Below are 7,059 nucleotides of genomic sequence, written 5' to 3'. Positions count from 1 at the left end.
TTATGTCTTTTGTGATGATGTATCATGTATGATATGTGGTTTCATTTATGTTATTGCATCATGGATTAATATTAGATGATGATGATGTACTTTATTTACTTGAATGTTTATTCTTTTAAGCTTTTCATATCGTGTGATATGTACAGTGAATGATTGAGCTAAACTAAAATATAATTATAAAAGGACACTTGTATATTGTTTAAGTACATTGGATGTATCATTGTTATTTCATAAGGATGAGATGTTAGATCAATAGTTAATTTAGATGTGATACAACGTTAAGGAATCTTTAAAGAATGTAGCTTGTTATGTATATATGTTCTATTTATTTTCATTTTAATTGTTGCTATTGCTTTCGCAAATGTTATGAATGGTTTTATCTTTCATGTTTTCAAAAAAATTGTTTGGCAAACTTAGTAAAATTCTTTGGATCCCTTGGCGAGGCATTACCTTTTCTCTTTCAATCCCACAACTTTGACTTATAGTTATATCTTTTCCCTTGTCAAGTTAGCTTGAATACACTTACAAATATTCAATATTCATCCTTAAGTTGGCTAGACTTAACAAATAAATTCATCAAACTAAATATGTTGAATCAAGAAAGTCCTTCGTTAGCCAACCCAGTGCGGTCAATACTAACTCAGAAAAAAAGACTTCTTTTAAAAAAAATTTGGTAATCAAGTGAGCTTGGTTAACATCGGTTCCATCCCTGTTAGTGTTGTTTTTAATTTTCTAGTAGGTTATTTAGTTTTCTCTATATTGCTAAGTTTTTCCTACACTTTTAATAATCTTGCTTAGGTTAATAAAACATGTCTTATTAGGTGAATGGTTGTGAGGTGTCACCTTTATACATGTGAGCATTCATTTGCTATCTTGGAAAGATACTTTTCTATCTTTAGTCTAATAGATAGTTTCTCCTCATTGGTCGGTATTGCCACTTCTTTCCTCTTTTTAGCCTATATAAGCATGCTACCTAGCTTGTATTTGTATCTCTTACTTTTGCATCCTCTTAATGCTATTTTGCTTCTAGCAATTGCATCACTCTCTTGGAGATTAACTTTGTGTTGCTATTTTGATTTTGTATCATTTGCATTTATAGTTTAGATATCTATTCTTTGCACTAATTTTCTAAGTTATTAATCTTTTCAAATTCTAACATGGTATCAAAGCTTTTCTATGTGCAAGAGTAGATTTTAGTTTTCTTATTTGAAAGGGTGGGGGACAAGAGGGGGCGCTAATAAATCTTATTGTAAGTTTATGAAAAACATAGTATGCTCTTCTCTCGCATCTTTGGATGATCTTCAGAATAAAAAAAGCTTGACAAAGACATTTTTTATCTCTGGGATTCACACATGTGTTTTATGAAATCTAGGTGATTGCAACATTTTTGGTTATACTGGAAACATTTTTGGTTGTTCCAATGCATCTAGGAGACTTGAGAAAGTCAGATATGGCTTTCATTTCACCAAGATCAAAAAACGTCATACAAGTTACAAAATTGGAGTTTCAATCTCAAACTTGACAACCAACCTGCATATTTTGTGTTTTCAATCAATATTGCAAGTTCCAACATGCCATTTATTGACTTAGGTAGTTGATTCAATTTTTTCATGATGTCGTTTAGTTGTTGGGGTCATTTCTTTTTTGTTGGAGCCATTTTTTGTTGCTAAAGGTGTCTGATTTACGCTACAACTACATCTTCTATACATTAGCAAGAAAAATGCTTTCTGAATTTTGTTCATAGCACTGAAAAACCATCTAAGTATCTTTTATTTTTTGCATGCAATCTGTATATTTTTGCATGCAATTTGTATAGTTTCCTTTCCATAACTTTCTTTGAGTCAAGTCTTTTAGTGTGACTAGTGATATATATGTGTGTGTGTGTGTGTGTGTGTGTGTGTGTGTGTGTGTTCTCTAATGGCTGAAGTTGGTCTCCTTCAAAATTCATGCATCAATGGTAATCACGAGAAGAAATCAGAGCAACAAATCAGTCAAAGAGTAGCACAATTTCATCCAAACGTTTGGGAGTATGAATTGCTGCAGTCCCTTTCATCGCCATACGGGGTGAGTCAGTCATACTTTTTTTTTAATGACTAAAACCAAGTATTCTGATTTCTTTTATTCCTTCTTTATGGTTATGAAATCAGTAGATCATGTTTTTGATAGAAACTTTGGATATTTTTCCAATGAATGTTTTGATCAAGTTCATGTTTTTGCAAATATCAAGCACCTTAATCATATTGTGAGAGAGTTAACACCTTAATTGAGGAAATTAAGATGGATATATTTGATGGTCTGGTTGGGGATGGAGAAAATAATATGAATCCGCCTACTTATGACCTTGTTGAAAGATTCTTCATTGTTGATATTCTGCAGAGGCTGGGAATCAATCACCATTTTCAAAGGGAAATAAAAGCAATTCTAGATTATACCTACCAGTAGGTTTACGTTGAAGTTGGAATCATTTAAAAATATTAGTTTTTTATTATATTATATTTTGTTTTTGTTTTGTCATCAATATATTGTATCATGTTGATGACTTTTTTTATATTTTGATACCGGATCAAGAGTGTAGTTCAACACATTGATGTGAAACTGTAAATACGATCAAATGTATTGTTTTCATTTTGTGTTATTTGAACAATATGTTAATGTTTACTCTTTTATATGACAATGGTTAATTTTCTTTCTTATTGTAGATATTGGAATAATGAAAAAGGTATTTCTTGGGGAGGAGAAAAAAATATTGAGATCGATCTTTATTCTATTGCTTTGGGATTTAGAGTTCTTCATCTTAAATGATATCATGTGTCTTCAGGTATTTCTTTTCTTTATTATATTGATAAATAATTATAGGATTGTATTTAATAGATGATTTTTTTATGGTTTTAAACAATTATAAGATTTTATCTTAATAGAAGATTTTTTATGTCTTCACCTATATTTATAATATTTTTATTGAATAGGTGTTTTTCAAAATTTTCATGATGAAGAAGGACAATTTATTTACCTTGAGTACTGTAAAGAACATAATGCTAAATTGAGAAGCCAATTGACTTTATATAAAGCTTCTGAAATTTCTTTCCCTTACGAGAAAATATTGAAATAGGCCATAATGTTGGGTTTTACATACCTTAAAAAAACTATTCAAGTAAATCAAGAGTTAATTAACAAAAAAAAATTCTATTGGTAATTATTCCAATAATTTTATAAACTACTTTAATAGCTTTTTCTAAATTGTTGTGAAAATCTAGAGAATAGATCTCAATGATGTATGTGTGTGTTTCTATTTTAGAAATAAATAAATTAGATATCATTTTTAAAGTAATTTTTAATGCATTAGTATTAAGATGGTTTACAATTTGATTTTCCATGTACCTTTTATAAAAGAGTAAAAAATTAATTATGTATTTAAATAATAATTATATTTTCATGTACATAAATTAGATTTTAAATTATACATTACCTGATTTAATTAAAAAATAGAATTTGATGTGAAATAAATGCTAATATTCAATCTACCTTACACTTAAAAAATTTGGATTTTGTATGGATCTCTCAATTAATTAACAAACACTTTCATTTATGTTTGACCTCTGATCATGGAAAGGTTAATATTCTAATGTGATTATTAATGATATTTTTTCATTTATAACACTTGTTGAAACAACCTTTAGGAATCAACAACCTAGGTTATTGTTAATCTCCTATCATAATATTAACTATTCTTACGACATGCACAAATAACTAGTATTTGGATGAGGTTTCCTTTGTTGTTTCAACTTTTAAGTGTGTGCTCTATATAGTCTTATTAATTTATATCGATAAGTTATTTTTAGACTCAATGCAATCTCAATTCTATTTATTCATATAGGTTGAATATGTTATGCCATATCCATGGAAGTGTAGAGTTCCAAGATGGGAAGCATGGAACTTTATCAAAATATTTAGACAAGAAGATAATACTTTAGTATCCATGAAGGAAGATAATGAGTAAGTCTAGAGATCAAATAATACCAACCTTTACCAATAATGCATTCGACAACATTATGCTTAAGAGAAGTTTTATTTTATTTTTGATTCACATAGGAATGTAATTTTGTCCAACTAATGGGACCAAAGCTAGCTAGCTTCATAATATTTTTCCCTAGAATGCCAAGCGAGAGGAGGAAGAAGATCTTGGAACTCACAATACTAGATTTTAATGTATTGCAAGCTCAACACCAAAGTGAGCTCATAATTTTATCTAAGTAATGCAACTAAGTAGAACTTTATCCTCAATATTATTGTTTTTTAAATAAATTTGATATTAGATTTTCATGTGTCATTTAAAGTATTAATAGGATGGAGTATTTTCTTTTGTGGATACAAGTAATTAGACGGTGGGATGAGACAAACGTGAAGAAATTAAGTTTCTTCAAGCAACAACACATGGAGTATTATTTTAGTTGTGCATGTAGATTATTTGAGAACTTAGAATATTTTGCAACTACACTTTGCTTTGCTAAAGTGGGTTCACTCATTACTCTTATTGATGATATTTTTGACACTTATGGAACTATTGATGAAGTCACACCTTTTGCAAAAATATTGATCGAGTAAGTTATTGCACTATATAACATGTTGTTATGATGAACTTTTCTTGTATATGTTTATAATATTTACATGTGCATGCTATTTTAATTTTTTTTTTACAATTTGGGTGGGATATGTCAATGGATCACCTTCCAGACTACATGAAAACTAGTTTCCAATTTGTCCATAAAACATACATGGATATAGCTACCGAGGTAGAGAAGATACATGGACCATGTGTACATGAGTGGATGCATGATTATGTAAGTTACTTTATTGCAATGGACTTACATTTAACATTAAACATATTTTTAAAATTAGATATGTTTTATTGTTGTTTAACATGAACTCTTACTATAATCTAATGTTATATTTATCATTAAATTTAAAGTGGAAGAGTCTTATTTTGGTGCAACTTCAAGATGTGGAATGGATTTCTAATGACTATCAACCACGTTTGGAAGAATATTTAAAGAGTTCTTTAATATCTACAACTGTTCCAGTGCTCTCATTCTTTCCCATGCTTTTGATCAATACCCTTTTCCTTGATGATGTTATTGAAAGAATGGATAAATTTGAAGGTTACGTAGCAAAGGGATGTTGATTACTTGATGAATCCAAAGATTTTCAAGTACATATCTACCTTTCTATAAATGTCATTAATTAATGATTTGTGAAATATGCATTGAATAAATATATGAAACAACTTTTTATTTTAATGTTTTATAGGGATGAGAGATTACATGGAGAGAAAGATTCATGGATAGAGTGCTACATCAAAGATAACCCTAGAACTACATGGGAGCAAGATTTACAACATATCAACATGCTTACTGAGATGAATTTTGAAGAACTAGTGAGAGGACTTTTGTTCTATGAGTATGACATACCAACTATTTGCAAGAGATTGTATTTTGATATGTATAGGTTAGAAAATTTTATCTGGAGGGATGTAGATGGAATTTTAAATTCTAGTAAGGGTGTTAAAAATGACATAATGAAGATTCTAGTTGAACCTATCCTTTTCTAGAAAAATGATACAATACAATAACACATTTATTTAATGTTATTGCTAAGCATGTGTCATGTAAACCAAATGAAATGTATTTTGAAGATAACAATTGCAACTTTAAAGGAATGTGACAATCATTTGTATATAAATTTAGTATATATCAAAATAAATATCTATTGAATATTTATAGATTAGACAATATTTATTATAAAATTGAATTTTACTATGTAAGAAATTGAGAAAAATGAAAACTAATAAAACAATCCAAGAGATTTTTATGTGAAGAATTTACCATAAACCAAATGAGTGTCCCAATGGATCAATAAGAATGAAGACACAAGATTTTGAAAGACAAAAGAAAAGAAAACCCCTTGTGTAATATAAGAATATTAGAAAAAGCCTTAGGAAAAAGAGAGGAGAAAGAAAGAGGGTGGAGCAAATCAGCTCATTACAATAACATAAAGAAGATATGAAGAGTAGTGGAAGAATGAGAGAGAGGCATCTCTTTTATAGAGATGAGAAAAGACTTGCACATATAACTCCCATTTCTATGAATGCCACATTCCTAATAAGCGTGTGCAAAGTGTCAAGATCTTCTTAAGGGGGATAAGCTAATTTTCTTATAAAAGAAGTTACAAAAAGTGATGCAAGGAAGGATAGGTAAAACTAGCGCCAAAGGCACACCCAGCTCTCTGAACCACCCTGCAAAATTTAACACAATAGAAGCAAACAAAAAGAACAACAACCAAAGGAGGAGGAAGAGTAAAATACTTTCATTGATTCTTCAAATACTCAACAAACATGCCCATCTATAAGGCCTTCTAGGTTACAACTAGATACAAAATACATTCATACACAAAGATCATCAGCAAAGTCGTACTTTCTAGTTCTACTTTGCAATCCTCTTCAAAACTACCTCTTTTTATTTCCAACTCAACTCTTAACTCCCTAGATATAAGTCTAAACATTCTATTTATACTAGCCAAAATGGATTACAGATCATTCTAGAACATGGAGAAGCTACAAGTTGGCTCTCAAAAAATATTAAATTAAATACACAAGTCGGCCTACATCAGCAATTAACTATCCTAAAATTGATGTTTGAGAAAAATCGTGATATCTCCTAGATCTGATCGAGTTAGAACTTGTGCTTTAAACTATAGGAAGATATCTAGGTCCTCTACAAACCCTTTTGTGTGCAAAGTCTAATTCCTTAAGAAATAGTGTGCATCCACTCTGAAAGTAAGGTACAGGAAATTGTCGTGGAGAAGTGCTAGAAATTGATATTCTGGGAGAATTGCCATATATCCAAAACTATAAGGAGATAGAAATTACATGCTAGAACATAGATATTAATCTAGGCCCTCTTGAATCCTTGAATTGTTTAGGTCTTCATTCATTAAGGAAAATTAGTTACATGCTCCACAACATGCACCCATAAACCAAAAAATGCAGTTTCAACAGAACCTAGT

General features: G+C 29.8%; 1 pseudogene; it reads left to right on the top strand.

Moving 5' to 3' along the window:
* Positions 1–1,917: 1,917 nt before the first annotated feature.
* Positions 1,918–5,605, top strand: LOC149541534 (sesquiterpene synthase Cad-like; annotated as a pseudogene).
* Positions 5,606–7,059: the final 1,454 nt, after the last annotated feature.

The sequence above is a fragment of the Cupressus sempervirens genome, chromosome 8 (genome assembly GCF_028749045.1).
Source record: "Cupressus sempervirens isolate cs-2001-9-10 chromosome 8, ASM2874904v1, whole genome shotgun sequence".
NCBI classification, from domain to species: Eukaryota; Viridiplantae; Streptophyta; class Pinopsida; order Cupressales; family Cupressaceae; genus Cupressus; species Cupressus sempervirens.
The sequence above is the reverse complement of the archived record's forward strand: the minus strand, read 5'-3'. Positions and strand labels throughout refer to the sequence as shown.